Here is a 14,231-nt window from a genome sequence, read left to right as displayed (position 1 = left end):
GCGGATCTGCAGGGATTTCGCACCAGAAGCGCCGGCGCAGCCAAAAGAGCCGGCAACTTCCGTCGCGAAACCAGCTCAAACGGAAACCGCCAAGAAGCAGGAAAACGTTTGAGCGGGTTTCGCGACGGAAGTAGCCGGCTCTTTTGGCTGCGCCGGCGCTTCTGGTGCGAAATCCCTGAAGATCCGCCGGCGTGAGGAGGGTGGTCGCGCCAGTAAAAGGTCAGTGCGAAAACGCCCTTAGAGTCAACCTTAAAGATGTATAATTCCTCAATAGTCATTATTTTTATTTACTTGATGTTCAGCTGTAATCCTGCTTTGGCACTTTCTGCTTTAACTTTCATCATTAGTTGTTCACTGTTTTCTGCCAGTAAGGTTGTGTCATCTGCATATCTCAAATTGTTAATGTTCCTTTCAGCTTTCCTTATATGTACTACATACAGATTGAGAAGTCAGGGAGACAAAATATATCATTGTCCAACACCTTTGCAAGTTGGAAACCATCCTGTTACTTCATATTCTGTCTTAACAGTAGCTTCTTGTCCAGAATACAGGTTGTGCATCAGAACAGCCAGATGCTGTGGCACACCCTTTACTTTTAAAACCAACCATATCTTTTCATGATCCACACAGTCAAAGGCTTTGCTGTAGTCTATGAAAAGCTGATATTCTTCTGAAATTCGCTTGTATGCTCATAACATAAATTTGCAATATGCTTTCTAGTGCCTCTTTCTTTTCTGAATCTAACTTGAGCAATTGTATTTGTTATTCTATATATCATTGTAAGATTTTGAGCATCACTTTACTTGCTTGAGAAATTAATTGCAATGGTTTAATAGTTGCTGCAGTCTTTGACATCTCCTTTTTTAGAACTGGAATTGAACATTTCCAATCTAAGGGCCATTGTTTTGTTTTCCATATTTGTTGAGATATTCGTGTTACAATTTTGATCTATTGGCCTGAAATAATTCTATTGATATTCCATCTTCTCCGGGTGATTTGTTTCTCCCAAGTGCTTTGAGTCCACCTTTCACTTTATTTTCTGAAATTGCAGGTATTTTTTCAAAAGATTCTTCCTGGAAGGAATATGTCATCTTCTAATCTCTTCTGTGTAGTGCTTCAATTGTTGTTCCCATATTTTCTTTATTGTTCCCTTCATTTCTTTATTTTGTCCTCTGTTAACCTCGACCAGAGCCAGAGTAGAGCCTTCTCAGCTCTGGCCCTGGACTGGTGGAACACTCTTTCAGCTGAGATTCAGGCCCTGTGGGGCCTCTTACAATTCTACAGGGTCTGCAAAACAGAGCTGTTCCACCAGGTCTATGGTCAAGGCTTTTGACTGAGGAGAATTACAACTCTTTTGATGGGCCCTCCACCTGCTCCCTTTTTCTCTGGCCTCCCCCCAGCATGGATATGGCCAAATTCTTCCTGATAAAATTGTTTTATATCTGTCATCAGTGTATTATGATTAACTTTTACATTGTTTTTAAAATTATTTATGGATGCTTTATAAATATGTTGTTGTGTGTCCTGCAATAGCAGGGGAGAGTGAGTCACAGATTGAACTAATAATTTTTTTTAAAAAGAATTTAAAATGACACTAGTTTAGGATCCCCAGCCTCCTGCCAGGGGCGAAGTTTCCCCTTATTTTGGGGGCTCCAACCTGCCACCATGGAACTGGCTGGCAGGGGGGAGCCTTGCTCCAAAGAGCACTGGCGTGCCACAATGTGCTTGGCATGGTGATGTGATTCACTGGAAATGATGTTATTGCACTGGGCATGTTGTGGGGCACACTTTAGTATTTGGAAAAAAACTCTATGATAATCATAGAGTTCTTTCCAAAGTGCTAGAGCATCCCCCCACAACATGCCTGGTGCAATAACGTCACTTCCAGGTTATGTCCTCATGCCGGGCATGTCGTTGCACGCAAGGAAGTTCCCCCATTTGGAGCCAGGTAAGACCTGGCAGCCCTACACTAGTTTTCTGAACTATGCGATTCTATCCTGGATTTAATTGTCCTAAAATTTAGATAGGCTTTCTATTGTGTATCAGTTCGTTAGCCCAAGTGACAGTCAGTGTTTGCCATGCAGTAGTTTGCCCAAAAACCATCCAGTCATTCTGTTGCTAACTAGTGTGTTGCTAACTTTGTGCTTTTTCACCAGTGCCAGCTCATATTTCTGAATATATGTCTTCTTAGACGCAATTGTTTTTCCTAACAACCCCCTTGACTCATGTAATAGAATGAGAAAACTTGGCACTTGCAGCTTTTCAAATTCATCAGCAGATGAGAGATGACAGTAGATGCACCACAGCCTCCAAGAGGCCTGTACTGGCAGTCTTTTTGACATATTACAGTAACACAGCAGCTGTCAGTTTTGTTTTGTAATGCTATAATTACTAGTTCTGAAATCCTAAACATTTTATTGGAAATCTCAAATACCTTAAATGGCAAATAAATATTATTTATTCCAACTATAAAGCAAGAGTTAACTAACACAGAAAACAGTAGAGATTTTCTTTTAAAAGCAGAAATAATAACATCATGGGAATTAAAATGAAAAATCAGTCTCATGGAAGTTGTTCATCAACTGCCACAGAAAGGAGAATCAGAGAGATGGGCTGGAGGAAACACGTGGCACCTCATGACTTAGTTATGCACGCAACTCTGTACTGCTTTTTCAAGGGTACTGCAAGCAGAAATGTTTAGATCGTATTGTTCTACATATTACAGTTGTGGACATTACTATGTTTTTGTTGAGTCAATTTCTTGCTCCTAGTTAGGATTCAAAAACACCCTGGTTCTAGGAAAGTCCATCCCATATATTGTATTTTATTTACTATATTTATAGCCCACCTTTCTCACTGAGACTCAAGGTGGATTACAGAGTGTAAACAGTGCAATTAAATAATATGAGACATCCAGTAACAATGCAATAGGACTAGAATTAGAGAATGAGAAACAATGCAAAAATGTATGATATGATATGCTGTAAATAATGAAAAAATAGACTTACAAAAGTAAAAAAAGGCAGTAAGAGTACAACAGACCCTTTGTTCAGTTTCTGAAAAAACATAAATGTGATTCTTATTTTTGTTTTTTTAAATATAAAAGTTAACGTAATGTGACTTTTCTCCATCATTTTGTTCTGAATGTAGGTTCATGGGTTGAAAGCAGTGTGCAACCTGACAAACCTGCCCCCCCCCCCCCAAAAAAAAATATTAGAAAATCTTACAACTGGAGAAAAGGCAACAGGACATTAAAAAGTGATGCTGATTCAGATCAAAGATCTATTCACTGTATTTCAGACAGTCACCAAGTGGGAGGGAAGTCCCAGTAATCACAGGGTCTGACAAAGGGGTACTTAAGTCAGAGTTCAAAAATCACAGTCCAAGGTCTAATAACAAGGTCAAAGTCAAAGCTAGAAGGCACTCCAAAATCAGATGCCATATTCCAAAGGCAAAAGCAGTCCAAGAGTCAAGTAACAAGAAGAGATATAAAGCAGATCAAGCACCATCATGCCGGGTATTGATTGTAGCTTTATACAGAGAGTTTCCTTTCAGGTGCCACTGGTTGCATTAGGCTCTTCCCTTCAAGGTGAGTCATCTCCTCTACTAATGAGGAGTGCCAGGGTCCAGTCTTGTGGTTACTTATCAGTCTCTTCTAGCATTTCCATAGCAGAGGGTGGGTCATGGGCTGCAGGCATGCCCTCCTGTATATGGTCCATGCCTCAGCCCTGGTCCTTCATTGTCTTTGCTGCTGAGGTGCTTTGGGAGACCATGGCGGTTCTGGTTGTAGATGGGTCCATGCTGGGTCCTGAAGACCTGAGGGTCCTGCTTGCTCAGGGGATGGTATTGGTGTTGGTTCAGAGTCCCTTCAGGAAGACCATGAGACCCCAGCAACACAGGGTCTGCCAAGGCATGGCATGGGGACGGGTTTTACGCCTCTTCCTCTAATGAGAACTTACCATCCCATGCTACACAAGCGTAGTTTATAACAGCATATTGGTGACAATACAGCCTAAATCTCGAAGTGATCTCACCCAGAAGTTTCATGTAGATATTAAAGATCGTAAGTCACGAGACGGAACCTTGTGGGACTGCCCTCCACCCCGGGCCAAAAGCCAAAGGGCTGAGCAGCATTTACTCAGACCACCTTCTGAAATCTACCTTCTGGGTAGGACCTCAAAAGACTGGTATAGCACATTTTGCCTCACCTCTAATTATTAGGTGATTAAGTGGTCATTTGTAAATTGCATTTATTTCAAAATGTCATATTGAAATTTTATTGCTTCACCAATAAGATAAATTCTTATCTCAAACCAAATATATTCCCTTTTCAAAGTGGTACACACTAACTTCCATTAGGTTTCCATGGTGTAACTGTGACATTTAAAATATGATTGGGGGGATTACCCATACAATCCTCTAAACCATAATGCTAGTGGTTATACATCATATCTACAACATGGAGTCCTGACCATGTAGAAGTATGTGTTTTTGTGGTTACTTTAAATTTTAAAAAGGGCCTCTGAGAGGGGGAGATAAGAAGGATAAAATTCTGGAGGTTTTAGTTATTCTAGGGGCACATGAAGTTGAGATATATGATTTTGTTATATTATATGACAGTTGAGAGTTGGGTATAAATAGAGTTGGGGGGGATCTTTGACTGATGACTTGTGGTTCCTCTTGGCTTCCTGGTTTTCTATCTGTGATTCTGGGACTATTCCTTGGTTTCTGTATTAAAAAGAATATCAGGAACAATCTATGCATGTAGATTAATATCAGAAAGTCAGAAGATTCTATACTGCTAATACCATTGAATAATTTATCTGTCTAGTAATTCATTCACTTTTTATAAAGCCTATCCTACCCAGAAGTTCTCAGGGTTGCTCACAATGAGGAAAGGAAAGGCCCCCATGCAAGCACCAGTCGTATCCGACTCTGGGGCGATGTTGCTTTCACAATGTTTTCACGGCATACTTTTTACGGGGTGGTTTGCCATTCTATTCTCCAGTCATCTACACTTTCCCCCCAGCAAGCTGGGTACTCATTTTACCAACTTCGGAAGGATGGAAGTCAACCTCAAGCCGGCTACCTGAAAATCCAGCTTCCTCCAGGGATCAAACTCAGTTCGTGAGCAGAGCTTAGGACTGCAGTACTGCAGCTTTAACACTCTGCACCACGGGGCTCTTTTACCTCACAATGAATCAAGAGCAAAAATACAATTTGGTATCAAAAGGAAAATTCCATGTGCAAGTAATCCAGGAGCAATTAAGGCCAAAATTATGACAAATCCACCAAATCATATAAAATAGCATAGCATTAGAAATAAAATTAACAGAAACAGAGAAGAATTGAATGAATAAAGCATTAAATAATAAACAATAAATAATAAACAGCAGATAGAACCAATTAACCCAAACCCCAGGTGAATAAATATGTCTTTATCTAGCAAAGGAATCTCACCAGAGCCATGCCAGATGAAAAAGTCCATTTTCACTTATTTGGTTGGTTCCTGTGATTCCCTTTCACTATGTGAAAAGATTTCTTTGCCCCCCCAGACGGAAGGAAGACACGGACACAAGGGTTTGGGTAACTAAAGGGTCACTTTATTTATTTATTACATTAACACAAGGGCTATAACATAACAGGCAGCACGGCAGGGCCAGGGAACGAAATACCCCTCCCCTGCCGCATGACGGGCGAGCCACCCTGCCCCTAGGTATAGCCAAAATACATGGCTCGTACCCAGCTGGCCTAGCAAAGGTTATGCCCTGGAGTTCCAACCCCCAGCTGCACGGCTAAGGGGCAAATCAATCCATGCAAACCCAAGGCAGTCTGCTTCATCACTCAACCATCCCGCACAGTCCAGGAATGATTTAGCGAGATCCCGTGCCCCAAAACTGGGGTGCTACAGGTGCTCACCGAGCTGCATAACGAAAGTTTAGGCCAAAATCCAGCCACTGCGAGGCCAAGCCTCTGCTTAGGCAGCTGCGCCCACTAAATGCCCGACACTTCCTTAAGCCCAAGTTTCAAGTGCTTTAAAAAGGCGTCATTATCCTTGTCCGAAAGATGTATGCCATCGCTCCTGTATAAATCTGCGCAATCAGCCCGGATCCCAGGGTGAGGAAGAAAGTGGTCCAAACCCCCCTTGAGGGCTCTTTTAAATTCTAAATTGGCTTTGCGGCAAGCTTTCTCAATCGCGCCTGGGGCCCAAGCTGCATGCCATATCCGGCATGGGATCATGGCCGACCACACAATCAAAGCCTGAGGCCAATGCCTCTTGATGACTCTAAAGTCATCTTTGGCCTGCAACACAAGGGCTTTTCCCTTGAGCAGCCCTAAATCATTACCACCCAGATGTATCACCACAACATGTGGCAGTAAAACGTGAACATCTTCGAAGAAGATGGGCAATAGGCCCGACCAGTGGAGACCCTGCCATCCACGCCATTCAGTGGTGGCCCACTTGCTGAGCCCTAGCTATGACCCGACCAAAGTCCTCCTGGCCCGATGGGCAGCCCAAAACACGAAGCTGTGTATGCATATGAGGATGCGTCATCTCTCTCCACTGACCACAGCACCAGAGAAAAGAAGAAACAATGAATAACATAGCCCCCTAATAACATGATGCCAATTACTGCAGTGCAAGAGGGCGAACATAGCTCTTATAGGCCGAGGAACGCCACCTACCAAGCTTCTAAATGGAAGGCGGGGAGTACCCCAGGGCAGCAGCCATAGATGCTGCTCCTATACGGAAGGAATGGGTACCGAACTTAACTCCCAACAGGCTCAGCATAGCAAAGGACTTGCACGTCACTGTCCAAAACTGATGCTTCGTCAGGGGACTGCAGTCCCCGTGACGGAACAACAGGCCAGCACCCAAACCACGAGCAACCATGTATCACGTTAAAGCCACTACGGGACAGGTCTCAACATCAGAACAGGAACCCAAACTAATAGTATCCCCCCGTTGCAGTTGATCGGTCTTGGAACAATGAACTGTAACATATATAGATCCGCCAGCCAGACGAATGTCTTGGGCCATCAAGGCCCTCCCTGAAACATCTCGTTTGGACTGAGCCACCAGCTCACTCACCCGGAGAGCCCCAAATACCATGAGAGAGGCGGCGTGAAAGAGCAGCGTTTTGTACACCTGGCCCCAGACCGATCGTAAACTGCAGGGGAAATCAGTTGCCTAGGATCTCGCCTGGGCCCAATTTCTCTAGACCAACCTTCCAACATTTTCTTAATGTGGAAGTCACCAGTATTCTCCTGGAAACCCAAAACCTTTCTAGCGAAGGCCAACGCAGACAGCCAGCCCTGAATAGATCGAACTGCTAATCCCCTGCACCTTAAAGATACACTATAGTGGAGTAATTGCTCCACCGGACGGGGCCATCCCCTTTGGTAACCAACTTTGCTCCTAAAACTTTCAAACTGGCATACTGCCCTGTTGTGCGATTTTTTTTTGGTACTAGGAGCAATAGCGAGACTTATTGCTCTGCTGGCCTCGACCCGCCAATCATCCATATCCCGAGGGGCATCATTGTTGGAAGAAGATCTACGTCTGGGACCAGCTGGCGAAACTTCTGCATCTGTTTGCAGGAGAAAGCATCAGCCACCCCATTAGCCACTCCAGGCACATGCCTGGCAAAAAATAAAATATTGAGCCTCAGGCAACCGAGAGTGAAGGCCCTCACCAGCCTCATCACCCTGGGGGATTTGGAAATGAGGGAATTGATAACATGCACCATGGCTAAGTTGTCACACCAAAAATGGAATGTGTAGTCTTCCAACTCATTCCCCCACAACCAAACGGCTACCAAGATAGGAAAGAACTCCAAGAAAGTCAAATCTCTGTTCTACCCTGCATCTACCCATCCCTGAGGCCATTCCTCTGCACACCAGTGTCCGCGAAAGTAGACGCCAAACCCAAGGGACCCCGCTGCATCTGATGTAATTTGCAGCTCAGCTTCCAGCTGTAACTCAGCCCTCAAAAAGTAGACACCATTAAAGAAGGGTAAAAACTCCTTCCATAATAAAAGGTCCTTCTGCATGCTGCGTGAAATCCTGATTCAGTGATGCGGCTGGCGTAATCCAGCCATTGCATCACACAACCTCCTCCGAAAGGGACGACCAGGAGCTACCACCTTACACACAAAATTTAAGTGACCCACCAACTGCTGCAGCTCCCTCAAGGTCGCCTTTTGCTGCAGCAAAAACAGAGCAACCATTTCCTGCAGACCTAGAATTTTGTCCCTTGGGAGGCATGAAGTTTGTTGGAATGAATCAAGTTCAACCCCCAGGAACTTCAATTGCTGGGTAGGGCCCTCCGTCTTCTCATGGGCTAGAGGAACGCCCTGCTCCGCCGACTGCGCTGCAAAGGCCGCCATCAAATGCGCGCACTGGCTGGAGCCTAAGGGGCCCGCAAACAGGAAGTCATCCATATAATGCACCACATTGCTCAAACGAACCCGGCGGCGCACCGTCCATTCTAAAAAGGAGCTAAAGCGCTTGAAGGCTGCACAAGAAACGGAGCACCCCATGGGCAGGGCCCTGTCCATATAAAACCGCCCTTCAAAATGAAAACCCAGCAATTCAAAATCCAAAGGGTGAACCAGTAGGAGGTGAAAGGCGGACTTTATGTCACACTTTGCCAACTCAGCCCCTACCCCACAACGCCTTACCATTTGCACTGCTTGGTCAAAAGATGTGTACTGCACAGTACATAAATTTTCTGGTATGGTGTCATTCACTGATTCCCCATGGGGGTAAGATAAATGATGAATCAATCTGAACTCACCTGGGGCCTTTTTAGGCACCAGGCCCAATGGGGAGACCCTCAAGGTACTCACAGGAGGTGTGGAAAATGGGCCAATCACCCTACCCTCGGCTAATTCCTTCGCAATCTTCTGGCAAACTATGTGCTTCATCCCTACAACCGACTTCAAATTATTGGCCATAAACGGCTTTCTGGGGTTCTGAAAAGGAATTCTAAACCCAAACTTAAAACCATTTAACAAATAAAGTCGATCTTCATCCCTTGGATAATCACGGAGCCATGCCTCAAGCACTGTCGCCCTTATTGGGCTGGGACCCTTTACCAAATGGCTTATCTGTGCCGCCCGGGCCCTGCTTGCGCTGTCCCTGCCTGAATCTATCCCTGGAACAATTTGTGAAGGAATGAGACCCCCCGCAAAGAGAGCACTCATGTTTGTATGGGCAGTTCTTTTTACCACACACCCCCTGGGACCCAAACTCCCAACAAAGCAGGCAGGGATGAACCACCTGCCCCGCACTTCTGTGGGCACCAGAAGCAGTGGCTGTGCGCTGAACAACATGTCCACTGAACAACATGACCTATCACCCAAGTTAGGTCATGCTGGAGACATAACCTGCAGCCACAGCTATGGCTGAATCTGATCCCATTAAAAGGCCGGGTTCAAAGCTGCCCTCATTCTGAACTCCTCATCATATTGAAGCCAGGCCGGGCCGGTAAAGCTAGTATAGCTTTTGTAAATGATGTCGAAATACTGAAAAAGAGACGTGGCCCTCCATGGCTGTGACCTGGCAATAATTCCGGCATAAATAATGAACCCAGGCACCCAGTTTACTCATGTCCTGTCAACTTTCCGCTTCTTGATTTTCTCCTTTCCCCCATCACCCAAATCCTCTTTATCTGTTTTCTCCAGCTCACTATAGGGCAAGGTCCACGAATTCCTCTTTCAGTATCTTATCCTTGGTGGCCAGCAACAAGTGATCCCCAAGAGGAAAGGCCAGATCACCAAAAGGGAAAGCCTTAGCTGGCACAGCAGAGTAAGATGGACCCCAAGGATAAGAAACACCCCAGCCACCATAGGGTGCCACAGACACTCCTGGGAACTGGCTGGGCAGGCCTCCTCAAGGACCCAAAAGATTAGCCAGGTTAAAGCCCCAAGCCCAAGACTGGGAATTATTAAAAGCTGCAGGCTAGCTATTGGCAACCAGCCTAAAAGTGGCCAACAGCCCCCCGCCCCCACGGCCCAGCTGTGGTAGTGTGTTGTGTAAACTCACTCCTATCCAACTGCAAACTCTGCGAAGCATCCTCATCGGGCACCTCCATTGGAAGAGGCGACACACCCTTTGTTTTGTCCATAGAAGATCTGCTTTCAAAGGAAGACAAACGATTAAGGATTTCTTCCTGGAAGCGCTTCTTAGCAGCTCGCTTGTCTGCCTTGGAAGTCAGGCCCATTACACCCAATACTACTGGCTGTCTACTACTTGACCTCTCCAAAGCGACTATTCAGGTCTTCAGGAGGAGTCTCATCATGTCAGGAGCATCTTCGGGAGTGTCTTTGACACGGTGGCTTGTTGCTGGCCGCGGCATTTTCATGGCTGGCATTTTTGTGCTTCCCCTTTTTGTTTTTGGGTATCTTGCGGTGCCTCTCCCTTTTTGAGGGTGCTGTTCGACCCCCCTATTTTTTCCCCTCTGTTAAGCCGGCTGAGGAACCAACTCCCCACCCCATCCCATTTGTATAATCTTCTAGGGGAGTGCATGGTTACTTCACGGTGTGTGGGGCTGTTCTTCCAGACAGTGCAGTTTGGAAGGAAGCCTTAGCTAATCATGGGTTTAATTCGGTAGCCATTTTATTGGAGCTGTTCGATTCTTTCTCCCTGTTGCTGGGCAGAAGAGTGGCCATTTTGTGGATAGCTCGGGGCGGCCATTTCAAGGACAGCCTTTTTATTCTTCCTCCCTGTTGATGGTTGCATGTTTTTCTTTCACTGTTGTACATATCAATATCAATTAATAAAAAGATAACAATTAATCAAGTCATTACTGAACACTGGAAAAATTGAAAGTGGAAACATATTGCTTAAAGAACATAATCAGCAGAGTTTAAAATATTATTATGGGATGTGACTAGATTTGATAACCAAGTTTGTATGTGCATTAAGTGTCATGAAGTTGCTTCCAATATATGATGACCCTATGAATTAATGACCTCCAAAATGTCCTATCATTAAAATGCTTGTAATCAAAATAAGACTGTATACATTTAAAATGAATGAAAATGTGCATTAAACTGCATGAAAACATGGAATGGTCAGTTAAGAAAACGAAAGAATTTATTCATTCAGGGTAAACAGGGGAGAAATGAGCAATGCAACATCTAATGTTGAATTAAAATGGTTTCCAGCAGAATAGAGCTGGAAACTGATTGTTACAGCATAAGTTGAATTGCCAAAGGTAGTACCACAGGATGGATGGGAGTCATAATAGTAAAGTCCTTGAGAGAACTACAGGTATCTGGATTTGAATTTATAAAAGTATTATTTGAGTTTAAGAGCTAAACGTGTGAACTGGGGACTGCCACTTAGTCAAGGGAAGCAGAAAACAGGGTTTTAAAAGCTGAGGAAAACAGAACACAGGGTTTAAATGGCTGAAGGGCAGTCCCTGTTGCTCAGCTATTTGGAAACCCCTGCTTTCTCCTCAAAGCCATTTAAACCAAATAGCTGAGTGGCAGTCCTTGCCACAGAGCTGTTTGTAAACCCCTGCTTTCTGCCCCCCATTGTTTTTTACAGGGAGCAGAATGCAGGGCTTTTTAAATAGCTTTTTTCCATAATGCACCAAAATCTGTGGAAGTTTGTGGTGGTTCTTCAGTTTGCAAACATCATTTTGTGAGACACAAACTGGCCAAAATACATGATGAACTTTAGTTCATCAGCTGGCCTGTGCCCACCCCTAGGTATAAGACTAAGAACAGGATCTGTAATGTTTACCTGTAAAAATATTGATGTACCAGCAAATGGGGTGAAAATAATAGGGTTGTACTTGGCCAGGCACACTGGGAGCAAGCTAAGGCCAACAACAGCACCAAACAAAGTAGTCTGTTTGGCACACATGCCAGGATTTGCTGGCCCCTAGGATGAGGCTAGGAGAATGGTCTAGTTTCAGTAGCACAACAGACAGTCTTAATGTGTGTATGTGTTTGTGTGTCTGTAAACAGAAATTTGTTTAGAATATCTGCAGCCCACCCTGCAGATATCTTCTTTTCTACAAGTCCAGATTCAGCTATTCTGATTACATGTAGAAATTACTCGTACATCATGAAATGTCCAAATCACCTTGCCTATTCCAGTAGAAGGATGGTCATCTAATGACTTTTTAAAAAAGACCCGTCATGCCAAACAGAGAGCAGGTAAAAATAAGAACACAGTATTAATGATGCTATATTTGTTTGTCAGTTTTCCATTTCAATATAATCAGTCTTCCTCTGTTCCCAATTTCCAATCAGCGATTATTCCTTCTCTTCTCATAATAAGGCTATTTGTATGCTGAGCATTTGTCTCTATGGTAGCTCTCCATCATATTGCAATGCACTGCTGTTATTTTGATATGAGAGTCAAAATCAACATCTTTATGGTTTATCTATCAAGTATTATCCCATCACTTTTCTTGGAATTATGCAAATCTTTACCGTCATCAAAAAAGTATTTGAAATAAAATCAATATCTATTGTTTTCTCCAGCATTGTCTGATCACCAATATCTATGTAATTATTCATGTTTTCTGCCAACTGCTTTTAGATACTGGAAGGCATTCTGAACTTCTGCAATAAAAGTTTAGACATATTTTAATCTAGCAAGTGAAGAACAATGATTGTATTAGTCCCTAAATATTTTTTTTTCTTTTAAATGATTGGACTAACCTGGTTTGGATGTTGTGAGGAATTAAATAAAAAACTGGAACTGTGATGATGCTCTAATGTTTGAAAATGAAATATCTGATGAATTACTGTAGAACTGAAGGTTTCCAAAACCAAGTACTAAGATGATAATATCATCATCATCAATAACAACTATTATCCTACTCCCTTGCAGTATCTCAATTTGGCCTTATTTCAAGTTATCATTTTGAGGTCCGTTGCTCTAGACACCTGAATGACTTTCAGCATTTATACTTTTAAAACCTCTGTATGAGATTTAAATAATTTGTAATATGGGTATTATTAATGTATGTCAGATTAAAACCTGAAAATTGTTTCACAGTTCGACAAGCTCTTCTCAGTAAAAGAAGTCTGAAACATTTTTTTTTACGTCTCTTCCTAAATAACTTGGTGCAAGATTCTGTCTTGTAACTCTGCAAGCACCATAGCACATTCAGAAATGCACTTACCACCACAGAGAACAAGGATTGCATCTCTTTCTTTTGTTCATCTCACAACAGCTCTTTCTGACCTTGTGAGAACTGATTCTTTGGAGTTGTGGGAATCACTTGAACTAATAGCCATGTGGATTGAGTGAGCTGCACTGAGGGAGAACAATGTCACTCAGCCAAGGGGAGCAGAAAACAGATATGAAATGACCCTGCCTCTCTCTTCTAATAATACAGTAGCAATTGAAGTAGGAGGACAGGGCAATTTCACATAAATTGAAAATAATAAAAAAACAAACAAATAATCCTTCTTGCCCCTCATGTCCTGTGAGTTTGGGAGTAAATTTTCAGAAAGAACTGCTGGGAGAGAGGAAAGCCAGTTCCATGGTCTTTGTGTAATTATTGCATGAAACCCAGCCTATAGAAACACGTGCTGTATACTATGGAATATATATTTTATTCATGTCTTATACAATCAAATGTATCTTTCTTAACATAGCAAGGGTGGAAGTTACCAACAAATACACAAAGAAAAAGCACAGCTATAAATGCATGCATTTAAATGCAGCCTTAGATAATTACAGTAGTCATAATTCTGTAAATGCATGCATTTAAATGCAGTTTAAGATAATTATAGCAATTACAATTCTATATAGCATGATATAATCTATTTGTCACTCTCAGTTAGGGATTTGACAAATTCCTCATAATCCTTTTTAGAAGCAATCTTGGGTAAATGGATTAAATTCCTGGACATCCACAAAGTTACATCGATGCTTTGGAATAAATCCAGATTAGCTCCTTGTGTTGCCCAGAAGCCTCTGGGCCTTGGCAGGGCATGAGCACTTAACTGTCATGTTCCAAGGGGGATCATATCCTGATGTGACCTTTTTAAATAGAGGGCTTTTCCTAACCCTCTACCCCATTGATAATTTGTGTGCGCGCTTGCATTTTATGAATCACAGCGAAGTACACTGCTCAAATCCAGCCAATCCAGCCAGATGTCTATGCTGTAATTGTCATATGAAATGCTTTTTACGTTTAAGACTGAGAATATTTGAATTTGTTTTGACCATGTCTGCCTAAGTTTCTCTTGCAG

General features: G+C 43.1%; 1 protein-coding gene across 1 annotated transcript in view; it reads left to right on the top strand.

Moving 5' to 3' along the window:
* Positions 1-14,231, top strand: part of ATP2B2 (ATPase plasma membrane Ca2+ transporting 2) — an 895,196-nt gene that overhangs the window by 182,491 nt on the left and 698,474 nt on the right. The gene's annotated exons all lie outside the window — the stretch shown is intronic.

This window comes from Heteronotia binoei, chromosome 5, assembly GCF_032191835.1.
Source record: "Heteronotia binoei isolate CCM8104 ecotype False Entrance Well chromosome 5, APGP_CSIRO_Hbin_v1, whole genome shotgun sequence".
Lineage (NCBI taxonomy): Eukaryota > Metazoa > Chordata > Lepidosauria > Squamata > Gekkonidae > Heteronotia > Heteronotia binoei.
This window is presented reverse-complemented; position numbering and strand designations above follow the sequence as displayed.